General features: G+C 35.9%; 1 long non-coding RNA gene across 1 annotated transcript; it reads left to right on the forward strand.

The window, feature by feature from the left end:
• Positions 1-484: 484 nt before the first annotated feature.
• LOC124170345 lies at positions 485-13,851 on the forward strand. Its single transcript, XR_006867442.1, has 3 exons — positions 485-584; positions 3,321-3,446; positions 13,698-13,851. It is a non-coding gene; the product is annotated as an uncharacterized LOC124170345 (long non-coding RNA).
• Positions 13,852-15,868: the final 2,017 nt, after the last annotated feature.

Genomic DNA, 15,868 nt, shown 5'->3' on the forward strand with positions numbered 1-15,868 from the left:
ATTTCTTTTATGAAAATATTTCAGTGTGACAAATTTTGTAACGTATGCATATTTAAAATGATGAACGTGGTATTATTTTGATCATGGATATAGCATTAAACTTCTTTAAATAATAAATACGTGTGAAAATTTTATTAATAATCGCCCCCCTAACATGCCTTTGAATCCCCTACGATGATTTTTAGTCTTTATGCACCTGTGGTTCTGTGTGTTGTGGGCTCTTCCGTCATGTATTCATACAAGCATTGGAATTAAAACGCCGAGTGTGTGAGTGTGAGTAGGTTATTTAATTTGAATTCAACAAATTTAGGGATGTATATTTTTACTACTACTACGAAAACCAATCAAAGGACACATAACGTAGTTGCTTGTTCTTGGGTTTATTACCATTTTATTCATGAATTCTTTGTTTTTGCCTAAGATACTCCTTTTTATAGATGACTTCTACTTTTTTTCTATTAATATTGGATCAATTGGTCTTGATTGTGGCTCAAGAAACTTCCTACTCCTTTCAGTATTCGGCGTTGTGTCATCAAAACCTGGAAGGATGTGTTCAGCCTGGACTCATTGAAATTGCTACCTCGGTAAGAATACAAGCCTTTGTTTACACAATGATTCTTCTACTGTGTGTCAATTTAGTCAGTAATACCATTTGACTAAATTCCATGGATTTGAGCGAGTTTGGAAGTGTGCAATGCGTTCGCAATCTAAAAGGCAGGTTCAAATGACCCATGTGGGAGACGGTGCGCGTGTGTTGCATCAAAATTAGATACAAAAATCTATATGCAAATCTATATATTCATGAGTATTCCAACGGCGTATTGCAGCGGACAATGCCAGTTTTTTTTCCGGTGTTTAAAGTCACAAGTCAATAGTCTTTCTTCCCAGCGGAGTATTCGGAGTAATCGGAGTGGACCACTGCATCGCTCATACTTTTCTTCGCAAAACCTTTGTAGCCTACTCATTTCTATTTACTCAAACGCCAAGAGAATACATAATAAATTGTTGAGATTTCTGAAATAAAGAGAAATATGTACCTTTAATGCTGCTGCGGACAATGACAGTTATTCCCGGTGCTTTAATGCACAATCGTTCTGATTACTGCGTACGTTGGATGCCAATTTCTTTTTATTTATTTGTTGCGAATTTATTTCCATAAATTCAAAAAAGAGTTACTAAGGTTGATTTGACGGCGTGAAAAATGTATATATTTTGGCCTTACAAAGCTAAAACTAAGTTCTACAGTTCGTTCACCTCGTCTACTTAAATTCCATGAAGATTCAAGACCCATAACAATCATTGGTATAATTTTTGATATATATATTCCCAATGTTCCTGAATCTTACAATTATGGATAGAAAGTAAGTACTAGTGCAGAAATTGCCTTGCCTTGAATTTTACTTGCCTCTACTGCCGGCAGAAATTTGCCATGAAAGGCTATTAGACGTCAAAACCTGCTACCTGATCAAATAGAAAAATTGTTTTCTCGCGTGAAATTGAAAGGGTCAAAGATTACATGATAAATTTCTAAAGGTTAATTCATTTCAATATTGCCTATGGAACTCTTCAAGACAAATTTAAATTCATTTATCTCCTAATTCTGGCACAATTACCCTTAAAGTTCCTCATTATCCTTTCCGTTCTGCATAAAGCTAAGCATTTAGAATAAAAAACTCATGATGGGATCAGAAAAATTAGAATAAATTAGAGCATGCATTGTTGCAATGCCTGGTCCAGAAATTACCATACTCGATTACGATACTCGCGACTAGTTTTCAACTCGACTTAAGATAAAATAGTGCTACACACATTTTGTTTTCAGCCAAGTTTTTCTTTACTTTCTTTTCCAACCAGTTCACTGCCTGGATTTTGTCTTGATTTCATGCCTTTCCTTGTTGGCCTATTTTAAAACAAACGTCCCGTGTATTCATGATAAACTAGTTATTTCACCACATTTCTCCTTACATCCTAAAAAACTTAGCACTTTCTATCCTTAGCACACTATACATACACTAGAACTATCTATCCACTGTCCGTGAACTAACTGCCTCGTATGGGACAGTTAGTTCACGGACACGGGCCTGCGGTGCGGTGTGGCGCCCAGGGGGGTGGATTATATTATGACGGACGATATCTCCTAAACGCTTTGAGATAGGTCAAAGCAAACAGAAAATTGGCCCAAGGGAACTTTACTTTTATGTTTTACGTAGAAAGAGCACCTTTTCTGTAATTCTGATGAAAAATCTCAATTGAGGGTCCTCAGTATTAAGGGCCCTTGGGACACGGGTTGCCGTTATTTAAAGGTAACTAAATTTTACCATGTGAATATAAACCTCATTTGGATCATTTTGAGACTAAGAAAAGATAACTTTTCGCAATTTTGAAAAATAAGGGCCGGCCTACTATACATATACAAACTTTAAGTCGAAATTCTTTTCCGCAAATAATTCCCTACTTTCTACAAAACCGTAATTTATTAAAATATAACACGAGTATTCGCCGTATTGTATAATAGCTTGAAAACAAAGGAAAAGTCCTTATAGTAATTCAGTTTCCCAACACATACATTCTCCACAGAAGATTAATGCAATATCCATGAACAAAATTATGCAATACTTACCATGTGAACTTCCATATAAGTCGCACGCCTAAGCAAATAGTTTTTTTTATTATGATTCAGTTTAACAGCTCAGATGAGGGTCTATTAAAAACTGTATTTACTATCAGTAGATATAATCAATGCCTGTAGGTCACATGGTAAATGATATGGCTGCCGGTCATTTTGGCGTATTTTTCAAAATACAATTTTTAACCGTTATATTTTAATAAGTAAGTTATAATGGTGGGGTACAGTCTAAAGGCCAGGTTTTAGAAAATGATAGCAATAAGTTTACGGTAGGGAACTTTTTTAATTTATTTTAATCTGCTTAATACAAATTGTATCGTAATCAGCTATTTTTCTCTTGAAAATTTTCTATTGCAGAAAACGTTGTTATAGAAGCAAGTAGAGGAAAAGACAGATTAGACGAAAGAGGAGGGTGGAGAGGGAGAACAATGGGGGCTGGGGGAGTAAAATTTATGGGCCCTATGGTTTAATGGGAGAGGAATGGAAGATGGAATGCGTCGGCCACCTCTAACCATTTAATTGTATATTTTTCAATCGTGTAGCATCTTTTTTTGCCTATTGGTAGAAGATATTTTGGTACTGTATAGAATAGAACAAATTTAAATAAAAGCTAGTGGCAGACACTCAGACCTTATGTAGTATCTTATGATAAATTGGTTGTAAGTGTACTTACATATTTTTCTTTCGCATTCAGAGGATTGAGGAGCGTGATGTTTTCCATCAATTCGAGGAGAAAATTTGACCATGACCTTCACGTATTCTACAAAGAACTGAATGGATTACGTGGAGGTCCATACAAGGAATTGGCGGAGAAGCTAAGGTAAATACCGTAGTCTTTGGCATACTTCATGTTAATTTTAATAATGGAAATATATTTCGCTATTTAATGTGGTTATTCAATAGGCTATTGAATACTTATTTTTATTAATTTATCTAGGATAGCTTTATCTTCCATAACCTTATGGTATTGCAAAATTTAATCTGATTTTGAGAAAATTTGAACCATGTAGCCTGTGGTTTTATAAAATGAAATGAAATCCAGGGGTCCGTCTGTCAAACTAATTATTATTAAAATGCTCCATTCTCATGAGTCCACACTGGAACTTATTGGCGGAGATGTCAAACGCATTGATTAAATATAAAATTTTAAATTAGTATTTAAAGTTAGTGTGTCACTATTTAGTAGTTAGTTTAGTAGTTAGTATTTTACAGTGGCTGTGACGATGGTAATCACTACGCAGGCGTAGGAATTGCTGTAAGAAAAACATTTATGGAATCTGTGATGACCTTTGAACCTGTAAATGAAAGATTATGCTACATAAGGCTGAAAGGGAAATTTCAGAACATATCTGTGATTTGCTTTTATGCACCTACAGAGGATGCAGAGGATGATGTAAAAGACTTTTTCTATGACAATCTGGATCAGCTGATGACAAGCATACCAGACTATGATATGAAAATTCTACTTGGTGATGCAAATGCAAAAGTAGGAAATGAACCAAGCTGGAAACAATATACAGGAGGAAACAGTTTGCACGAAAAAACTAATGAAAATAGAATGAGGCTCATAAGCTTTGCAAGCGCAAAAAATCTCAAGGTCATGTCGACCACCTTCCCAAGAAAAGATATTCATAAGTATACATGGGTCTCTCCAAATGGACAAGTAAAAAACCAAATTGATCATGTCTTGACTGAGGATAGACATAAAAGCTGCATCACCGACGTTAGAAGCAAGAGGGGAGCAGAATGTGGAACGGACCATTACTTGATAATAATAAAAGTAAGGCAAAAAGTGAGCAAAAACAGAAGAGATATACAAAAGACAAAACAAAAGTTTGATCTCAAAAAACTTGATAGCCCAAATATTAGGAAAGAGTTCATGATTAAACTTTCTAACAGGTTCCAAGCCTTAGAAAAGGAAGAAGAGGATTCTATAGAAGGAAAATGGAAAGTTATTCGAGATTCAATTCAGGAAGTAGGGAAGGAAGTAGTTGGGTTCCAAAATAATAGAAAGAACAAGAAAACTTGGTTCAATGAAGACTGCCGGCAAATAATAGAGGAGAGAAAAAAAGCCAAGGCAGGACTACTTACAGATGACAACCATAAAAAAAGGGAAGAATATTTAAGAATTAATAGAAAGACAAACAAGACACTGAGGACCGCTAAAAGAAATTTTGTGAAAGATCAGTTAAAGAAAGCGGAAGAAGACAGAACAAATAACAATTCTAGAGAATTTTTCCGTTCGGTGAGATATTTCAAACAGGGTTTTAAACCTAGAACATTTGGGGTCAAAGGTAAAGATGGTAAAATTACCTGTAACCAAAAAGATATCCTTAATATATGGAATGATTACTTTAGCAACCTCCTTAATGCGGGCAGGATCCCAGCAGAAGAAGAAGATGAATTATATATACATCCTCAAATACAGATCCAAGATCCATCTAAGGAGGAAGTATGCAACGTGATAAAAGCTCTAAAAAACCACAAAGCTCCTGGAGAGGATGGTATACCAGCAGAATTCCTCAAGGCCGGGGAAAATGCTCTCTTAAGAAAGCTGCATGCACTAATAGTGAAAATATGGAACGAGGAAAAAATACCAAAAGAATGGAACCTCTCTATAATAGTCCCGCTGCATAAAAAAGGAGACAGGTTAGTATGCAGCAATTATCGGGGAATATCTTTAATAAACACGGCTTACAAAGTACTGTCCAAAATACTGTATAACAGAATACAGGAATACTCGGAAGAAATTATAGGAGAGCACCAGACAGGTTTTAGAAAACAAATATCTACGATTGATCAAATTTTTATCATTAAACATATCTTATCAAAGTATTGGGAGTTCAATAGAGATGCGCACCTCCTCTTTATTGATTTTAAGAAGGCGTACGACAATATCAACAGAAACCAAATGTGGAAATATCTCAGGAGAATGGGAATACCAAACAAACTAGTCAAACTGGCTCAGATATGTACAGAAAACTCAAGTTGCAAAGTACAGATAAATAAAGAATTTTCAGAAGGTTTTGATGTAGTCACGGGGGTACGACAAGGAGATGCACTCTCACCTTTGGTTTTTTAACCTGTCATTAGAAAATGCACTTAAAGCCGTAAAGGAGCAACAACCGGGGATTGAAGTCGGCAAAAAGATAAATCTGCTAGCTTTTGCAGATGACGTGACCTTATTGGCGGAGGATGCAAATGGGTTAAAAACTCTTGCAGAGTCTCTGATAAAAGAAACCAAAAAAGTAGGATTAGAAATTAGCGAAGAAAAAACAAAATACTTAATTGTTGGTCGACACGCAGAAAATATAGAAGCAGAGGCTTTAAAAGTCCAAAATTATACCTTTGAAAGGACAACAAATTTTAAATACTTAGGAGTAACCATAGAACAGGAAAATAAAGAGGAGGTAGAGATAAATGCAAGGTTACTTCTCGGGAACAACTGTTATTGGGCTCTTAAATCATTACTAAAATGTAAACTTCTGTCAAGAAAAACTAAATCAAAACTGTACAAGACAATAATACAACCAGTAATACTCTACGGATCCGAAACCTGGACTTTAACAAAAAACCAGGAGAGGAAATTGATAGTTTTTGAAAATAAGATCCTCAGAACAATATATGGTCCTATTAATGAAGATGAAGTATGGAGGATCAGAACCAACAAAGAGCTCAGAGAATTATATACAGATCCGGATATAATAGCGCAAATAAAAAGCAGGAGATTAAGATGGGCCGGTCATGTAAAGAGGAGAAAAGATGAGTCCATGCTAAGAATGGTATCTGAAAATCAACCCCGAGGAAAACGTCCGCTTGGGCGACCCCGACTAAGATGGCAGGACCAAGTGAAAAGGGACTTAGGGAAGATGAGAGCAGATGCAGAATGGATGGCGGATAGAGATAGATGGCGACATGTTGTTGGTGAGGCCAAAAACCTCCTGAGGTTTGAGTGGCCACATAGGTAAGGTAAGGTGTTACTATTTATGCCACATCAAGTTAAGCCTTTAAAAATGTTGCATTCGAACTTATGTTAATTTTGGTAATAGAACCATTTTGCTCATAAGTATAAATAAATGACTATGGGTTTTTCCCTGCTAAAGAAAACTGACGTGTTGTTCGAATAATTAAAAGGCTAAAGAGATCTAATAGATTGTTTCCCTGTACACAGTGGATTGACAAAAACTAATTCACGTTAAATATTTCTCATATCTTTGCTATTTCAAAATTCCGTGGATACCCACTTAACAATGAGTTCTAAAAACGATCTTAGCTAATAATTCGATTGCTTGCGTGTCACTTAGTTTCACCTTAAAATTCCAGTTTGTTCAAAAACGAATCAAATCCCTTCCTGGAAATTTTCCCACTCCCTTCACTATTTTCCACGAGTAGTGACGCTTTCTTTTAGCGCCACCATCGAGGTAGAGCTGCTGCTATCTCCGGGAAAAAGTTCCCTACCGTAAACTTATTGCTATCATTTTCTAAAACCTGGCCTTTAGACTGACATGTAGGATGAAGGTGTTGCAGAATTTCTGACAGGATACTATTGTCAATCAGTGACGAAAGGAGTACTGGTCGATTGAAACGTTTGCTTAGCTTTTGACTCGAAAGTAAATTAGTTCTACTCCATGCCGAATTAAATGGAAACAAGATGGTTGTACGTGGTGTAAGGGCTCCATACAATCAATTGTAGACACTTCGTACCTTCTAAAAAAAATCTAATTTCTATTTACTGACCGTTTTCAGCTATTACACCATTATCAAGTAAAGAGTACATGAAATACATGTTGGGGACAGGTTGATGCACACTATTTTTGTTGATGGAGTGGGGTTGGTAATTCCTGGAGGAGAAGAGGGAGAAACAAAGTTAGTCAAGAGCAGTACGGTAATGGCTACTCTTGCGCATGACGTCACAGCATCATCTACCCTGAATATCTTCCACATTTGAATAAATACATTTTTGCTATGAACGGCGAAGCTGTTAGTATTTTATTATCCTGCGAATACTGCCATCAAATTTTCTAATATTCGTTCAGGATCCATAGTAAGGGTAAAAGGGTATCTTACTTCTAAAGTTAGCATTTTGTAAGTTGCTACAAAAAAGTTCCCTCTTTGTTGTAATATACGAATCACTGATTATTTTTTACGTGTTCAACCCGTAGGCCTCAAAAAGGGCATGACAAAACTAGTACAGGACGACGCAGCATCATTTAACTTAAATATCATCCACATTTCAATAAAAAAATGTATGCAATAAACTATATGGCTGTTAGCATTTTATTATCTCTCGGATGAAACATTTAAATTTCCTCAGACACTCGAGGGGGCAATGCCAGGGTCTAACGGTACAACTATTTGACGATATATCGCTTTGACGTCTATTACAGAAAATGTTCATCGTACAAGGTAATAAACGAGACCATTCCTTGTGTTAGCATTTATGTTCTCTAACATTAATACTACATTCTAATATTCCAAATTGGTGTTGAATTTTTTCTGTTTTTTTAAAATCGAAAATTCATATCTATCCTCTTAATGCAATTTCTAACCTAATTCATGGTCATTGATAGGCGTAAATACATTAAAAAAGAAATAGTACATTTTAAGTCCAAATTTTGTTTTTTTATGAATTTGCGTACATAAAATTTTCATCCCCATTTAAATTGTATAAAGATTTTCCCCATTCAGGTATCATGGACATTCGAAGACAGTATATTTTTCTCTCCCCCATCACAATTAATTAGGGTCAAAACCCTTCTCCGTATCGGGTAGAAATCTTCTCCATCCGATACTTCACCCCCTTTTTCACCTCTTACTTCTTGAGGAAGGTGAACTTTTCGAATGCATCTTGGAATCTTCTCCATAATAACCGCTGCCAGAATAATGGGATAGATGAAATATCAGATTTTTATAAATCAGATACAAAATCACATATTTCATAACAAAAAAGAAAATAAACCTTTTGAAATGAGTCGGAGGAGCTTGCAGTGTTCGTGAGGGTATGAAGTAGTGATCGTGTAAGCGGTGCCGGTTTTTGTAGTGGTTGTGATTTCCATCCTTCCAAAACCAAGGAATGAGGATAAATTAACATCATAATGAAAAATGAGATTTAATAACTCCGATTTTTTCTTCCAGTATCTGTATTATTTTTTGTGGAAGAAGCATATAGTGATCTCATTAATCATTTCATTGATTATTATAGCAATGAATTAAAGTGATCATTTTCTCAACCCGTAAACTTCCGTGTATTTCATTGATAATCAACGTGAAGTTGAATATCAACGTTTACAACAATGATAAATAACATTTTATTCCACCCGTTTCCACGAAATATCGAATGAAAACGGTACAGGAAATTTCTTATTTATCTTTGGTTTTCTAGTTGACAATTTTCTATTTCCTTTCCTTTCGTAGTTCTGCAACTTTTCCCATTGATAGAATTTGGGGGAAGGGGTATCATAGAGGCAATGTTTCCGTAATAATATATCCAGTTGTGCCTTTAACTGTGGAAATACAAGTCTCTTTTATATTAGATGAGGATTATTATTGAACAAAAATAAAAGTAGACGAGCCATTACCTCACAATATTGCTTCAAACTCGGGTGCTTATACTTATGACGTGGGATGTATATGAATGCGACAAATGCGCATGGAAAAGGCGGAAAAGATGTTTAAAACCTATTGACCAAACCTCAAAATAAACCAGAAGCATCAAGAATAACTAGAGATACGTGTAAGTAGCACTTTCATTTTAATTTTATAACACTTTCAATTAGTTTATAGCATTTCTTGTGTCTTTCTTTTCTTTTTTCATTATGAATTATTAGAAGATGACGACAAATTGCGGTGAAACATTGTTATTTGAAAAAATACGGAATAGTTCTAATAATTTTGTGGTGGAAAAAAGAAAGTAAGGAAATAAGTAAAAATGTACACTCTGGAAAACTACCATGCATTCAAAAGTAAGCAATAAAATGGTTTGTTATAAACACATTTTCTTTATTCCATATAAGTTGGGAGTCTTAACTAGCCCGTTCTTTGGACAAGGTTACGCAACGCTGGACCGATTCTTGGCTGACGCTAAAAATCTCGTGAATAGTCCCTAAAGGAGAGCATTAATATTTTATGACTTGTGGCGCGCTTTAGTTTTAACTCGGTTAGGAGAAATGTCTCGCGTATATGTAGGTACCCCATGTGGAAACCTACCCCTGTCTACCCTGCATATTTATATATTTCGATTGAACCAAGCACCTACTGATATACCAGACAAAGCACAAAATATCATTATCGTTAGATATAGATCTCTAACGATCTTTGTTAGCGTTTTAATAACCGTAGTGAAGGTCATAATCTGAAAAATAACCATTATCAGGAGGAAAGGTAAAGAGAGGGAAACGTTTCTTTATTCCAATTGGTGTACTCGCCGATTTTGCACCTTTGAGGCGGAAGAATACGAAAAGAGGCTGGCGGGGGCGGTGGTGTAGCTTGTATGGTCTATTTTAAGTCCCAGTCAATAAGCAGTAAGTGCCGGCAGAGCATTTCAACATCGCTGGTCTCTAAATTTACGAATTCTACCATCAAAAAGGCAAATTTCATGATAAGGCATCAAAAAATTCCAGCCATCGTGCCTATATCACATATATTCACATGCATAGCATCAATATCATATTTATCACATAAGCGAATTTTATGTATTGCTATAAATAACGTATTGGACAAGAAGCACACTCATTTGTTCATATAGGGACCACTCGTTTCCTGTCGTTTCTTATGGATCCCTAAGCTCTCATGTTACCGCTAATTCTTTTTTTCTTTTCTAATTTTGTGAAAAAATTGAAGCATTTTCTTCATCGTCATTAGGATACATCTCTGTTAGTATTTACATATTTATTTCAAAACTAAATGGTTTTTCATTGCAAAAGTAAGCACAATCTTCTACTTTATATACGTATTTTAATGTGCGTCATCCTATTGAGATTGTTTTTCATTTTTATATTTCTTATACATAATATTCAATCACTATTTGGTTAGGAGCCTCCTACTTAATTCAGCATACAAGCTGGTAAAGGTTACATTGAACTGAAAAGGTTCCAGAGCTTGAAAACTTAGGAAATATTAAAAAAAGCCAAATGGAAAGCAATATATTATCTAGAAAACATTTAGCTGTTAAATTTGTTTTATGTCAAATTAGTAGGAAAACCGTCAGTATTTAAAAGTATTTAAAATTTTGATATAAAGCAATAATCCTCACTAACTCTGGAGAAACAAGACGATATTCAGGAATTTAGATTTGAATAATTAAAAAAAGAGGAAGAGGCTACAAAATGATTTAAACTGTAATGGAAAGTGTTATAAACTTTAAAATAAAGTACTATTTACAAGTATCTCTAGTCGTTCGTAATACTTCTGGATTATTTTGAGATTTGGTCAATAGGTGATTTATATCTTTTCCAACTTTTCCTGCATAGAAAGATACATATTTGTCACTTTCATAGACATACCATGTCATAAGTATTAGCACCCGAGTTTTAAGCATAATTGTGAGGTAATAGCATGTCTAATTTTATTTATTTTTCGATAGTAATCCTAAAAAAACTTCTATTTTCATAATTAAAGGCATAAATGGATGTATAGTTACGGAGTCATGACGCCTGTGATACCACCTTTCCCCTAAATCCGTCATTGGGAAAAGTCGCAGAACTTCGAAAAAAAGGATATAGAAAAATGTAATCTATAATACCTCAAATAAGAAATAAATTTTCTCCACCGTTTTCATGCGATGTTTCACGGAAACGGGTGGAATAACATGTTATTTATGAGTGTTGTAAGCATTGAGATTCAACTTTACGTTGATTATGAGTGAAATATACTGACTTTTACGGGTTGAGACGAGGATCACTAAAATTTATGGCTATAATAATCAATGAAATAATGAATTAGATTTGCTTTTTCAACAAAAAATAATATTGATAATGGAAGAAAGAATCGGAGTTATTAAATCTCATTTTTCGTCATGATGTTAATTTATCCTCATTCCTTGGTTTTGGAAGGATGAAAATCACAACCACTACAAAGACCGGCACCGCTTACATGACCACCACCTCATACCATCGCCAACACTTCAAGCTCCTATTCATTTGAAAGGGTTTGTTTTCTTTTTCGGTATGAAATATATGAAAATGTATCTTGTTTATCAAAAATCTGATATTTCATCTATCCCTTTATTCTGGCAGCGAATTTTAAGGAGAAAACTTCAATTTATACTGGAGAAGTTCACCTGCCTCAAGAAGTAAGAGTTGAAGAAGAGGGTGAAGTATCGGATACAGAGGATTGGTACCCTACATATGGAGGGGTTGTCGACCCTAATTAATTGTGATGGGGGAGAGAAAAATATACTGTTATCGAATGTTCATGATGCCTGAATAGGGAAAATCTTTATACAATTTAAATGAAGATGAAAAATTTTATGTACGCTTATTCATAAAAAAACATTACATTTGCAAATAAAATGTACTATTTCTTTTTTAATGTATTTAAACCGATCAATGACCATGAATTATGTTAGAAATTGCAAAAGGAGGAATGATACGATTTTTCGATTTAAAAAAACAGATAAAATTCAACACAAATTTGGAATATTAGAATATAGTATTAATGTTAGAGAACATAAATGTTAACACAAGGAATGGTCTCGTTTATTACCTCGTACAATGTGCATTTTCTGTAATAAACGTCAAAGCGTCAAATAGTTGTACCGTTAGACTCTGGCATTGCACCCTCGAGTGCCTGAGGAAATTTAAATGTTTAATCCGAGAGATAATAAAGTGCTAACAGCCATATAGTTTAAAGCATACATTTTTCTATTGAAATATGGCTGATATTTAAGGTAAATGAAGCTGTGACGTCAGCACCAGCTCTGGGACACTTTTGGAGGCTTAAGGGTTAAATACGTAAAATATGGACAGTGATTCGTATATGACGACAAAGGGGGAACTTTTTTTAGCAACTGACAAAATGCTAACTATACAAATAAGTTACCTTTTACCCTTACTTTGGACCTTGAATGAGTACCTACTAGAAAATTTGATGGTAGTATTTGAAGGATAATAAAATACTAGCAGTTTCGCCGTTCATAGCAAAAATATATGTATTCAAATGTGGAAGACATTTAAGGTGAATGATGCTGTGACGTCATGCGCCAGAGTTGCCATTCTCTATTGGAGATTTACGTGTTGAATACATAAAAAATAATAAATGAATCTGATATAACGTTGAAGGATGAACACTTTGTAATAACTGACAAAAGGCTAACTCTACAAATAAAATACCCGTGTATCCTTGCTATGGACGCTGAATAAGTTTCTGACATGTTGATGGTTGTATTTAAAGGTTAATGAAATGCTAACAGCTATGCCGTTTATATGAAAATGTGTCTATTCGAATGTCAAATATATTTTACCTTTTCCCTACTATACACTGAAGGGGTAGGTATTTGGGAGGGTAATGAGTAATAAGGGGAATGGATTGGAAAAGATTACGTCGTTAACACGGAGTTCTTCTGTTACTATCTTTCGAATTTCTAAGGCAACCATCCTACTCCCTTTTCCAGTAAAATGGATTATTTATGGTTCGAAAATTCTTTGTCGCCGCATTTCAAAGAGGCTCCCGGATAAAGCTGATATGTCATTTTACTTCTTACAGCATGCTTCGTGGTCTTTCATCCTTGTCTTGAAGTTTCGTCCCGTTTGGCCGATATAGCATGAATGACAATTATTACTCTCTAATTTATAGATACTAGATTTTAAGTTAGGTTCAATTACATCTTTTGTATCATTGAATAATATTCCCAAGGTTTTGTTATTTTTATTACAAGCGACTTTGTATTTATTTTTAGGGATTTCTTGGGTAACAAAAACGGTTGAAAGGGCAGATAAAGGTTTTATTTTTCGACGGGTTTGACGGGTAGCAAGGAACTTGACTTGGAGGAAAATAAATTGCTTAAGGTGGGCATGAGCTCTGAATGTGAATGTTTTACAGAATAACAGTTTTCATTCTTGTTTCTCTTTCACAGACAGAATGAAATACCCTTGATAAACGCGTATTCCTTCGCTGCGATGGTGGAAAACGAACGGGAGCAGATTCCTTGGAAGATTCACGAGGCACTCTACGAGTCGGCACCGCAGCTTCTCCTCCAATCTGTCATCGCCAATATCCGAATAGGCAACGGCGAGACGGTCGGTGAGTGGATGTGCGTGTATGATCAGGGTTGGCTTTGGTCGATGGAATAGAAAGAAACTCTCCTGAAAGCCTAAACACCCTGAAAACGGAGAATGGGAAGTTAGAAATGGAAATGGAATGTTTAAGTAATATTTACTCTTTCTGCTTCTTCAACCTCTACCAACAGTAAATGAGAGATGCAAGACTATATGAGTATGCGAGCATAATTGGTCGCTGCAATTGAGTCATTTCTCATCACACGCCTCTGACATAGGTATGGGCAAAGAGATGGAAGTTAGTAGTGTCGAATTGGTGACCCTAGGTAAAACATGGCAGTCAACAAAGCACTAACGTCACAATGGCAATCGCGGACACTGTTCATTCACAGAATCGGAACACGACCAGTGTGTTGTTGGTAAACCCATTCTGAGGTACATTAATAAACTATGCCAGATAATATTTGTAATTTTCAACTCGCCATCATCCACTGGTCTTTTTTCCAAACTTTTCTCCTTTTTAAAAGTGGGCTACTTGCTGGTTAAAATTATTAACCTTTTCTGGAAGACAATTTACTAACTTGAAGAAAAAATGTCAATGAAGGGAGTTCATGGGAAGCACACCCTATCATTTTAATAACTTTGTATCAAACTGATTAAAATTAGGGTTTATGCAGAATTTGGCTCATTGGGAATTCCGGTCAATGTTAGGTTTTGCTATAAGGTAGGCAACTTGCCTCACAACAGTTATATCTAAAAGAAATAAGTCATTATTAACTGCCTATTTACAATAGTTATCTTTGTTAGCAAAGCATTGAAGAATCCTAGTTCAAATTTTCCCTTTCATTACATATTGTAACCCCGTCCGTCCGTCCGACGTCCGTGTTACGGGTTCAGGGGTGGGGGAGGATAGTTTGGAGGGATCGCTCAAGGTGAGCGGGTCGTGGTTCAGGGGAAAGGGGAAGTGGGAAAAATGGAAATGTAGGTTCGGTGTGGATTCACTTGCTGAATGGAGGCTGACGCGTACGAAATAATGAAAGCTTACGCAATAGTTTACAGTTCTAATAACACGTTAAAAATATGCACTTCAATTGGGAAACATTCCACAAAATACATAAATAAATGGTTTACTGAATGACAAAAAAAACTATACTTTTGCTCCTGGCCAGTTAAATACCCTGTAACATCAATTAATAAATGACAAGAAAAGAAAATAAATAAACCCTGCTTACAATGGTTGGCGTGAAAAATTACAAAAATGCTTGAAAACTGACACCAATGCTTAACAAACAAACGCCAATTTCAAATTATCACTTATTGTCTTAATTACTATTATTAAATATTCACACACACGCACGGGGAAAAGGGAGGGCACAAAAAATATAAAAAAAATGCACGGGGAAATACCACTGCTCTTCTTGTCTTGAATGGTGAAGGGGGATGGGAGGATGGGACTCTTCTGATTCTGCTAACAATTTTGGGGATAATTGGTGGCTAGAGTACTTATCGCTCTTTCTGGTTTGCTGGTGGAGAAGGATATCTCAGCTGACTCCAAATAATCGTCACGACTGGTATCGCTGTGGGATGAGAGAACTCCTTCATCGGCACCGTGGACTGACGTCTTCAATTATGTTTGCTTGAGATCTACCAATCTGTCTCCTCTCTCAAAGTCGACGCAGTATTCAAAAAATTGCGTCCAAGCCCAAGCCTTGCTGCCTCTTTCTCTCCTCTCCTCACAGGATGAACGTGTCGTTGAGCAAAGCCTCCGGCTGATTTTTCGGCAAAATTGAAGAACGGTTGTCACCAGTATTTCGCTTAAATAGCCACTTTCTGGGGAGGGGGGGATTGGATGGAAAAAAACCCCCGGGAAGCGGGTTTTTTTGGCTCTTCTTCAGTATGGAGGGGGGGTCTTCTGTGGAGGGCGGGGTTGGAGGGTTACTTCTCCTCCGTATGCAGGTGTTCCGGCTTGACAGTGGGGTGGGGGAGGAGGACTTGCTACGAATCACGTAGACAACGGAATCTTCCACCA

Source organism: Ischnura elegans, chromosome 13 (assembly GCF_921293095.1).
Source record: "Ischnura elegans chromosome 13, ioIscEleg1.1, whole genome shotgun sequence".
In the NCBI taxonomy this organism is placed as follows: Eukaryota; Metazoa; Arthropoda; class Insecta; order Odonata; family Coenagrionidae; genus Ischnura; species Ischnura elegans.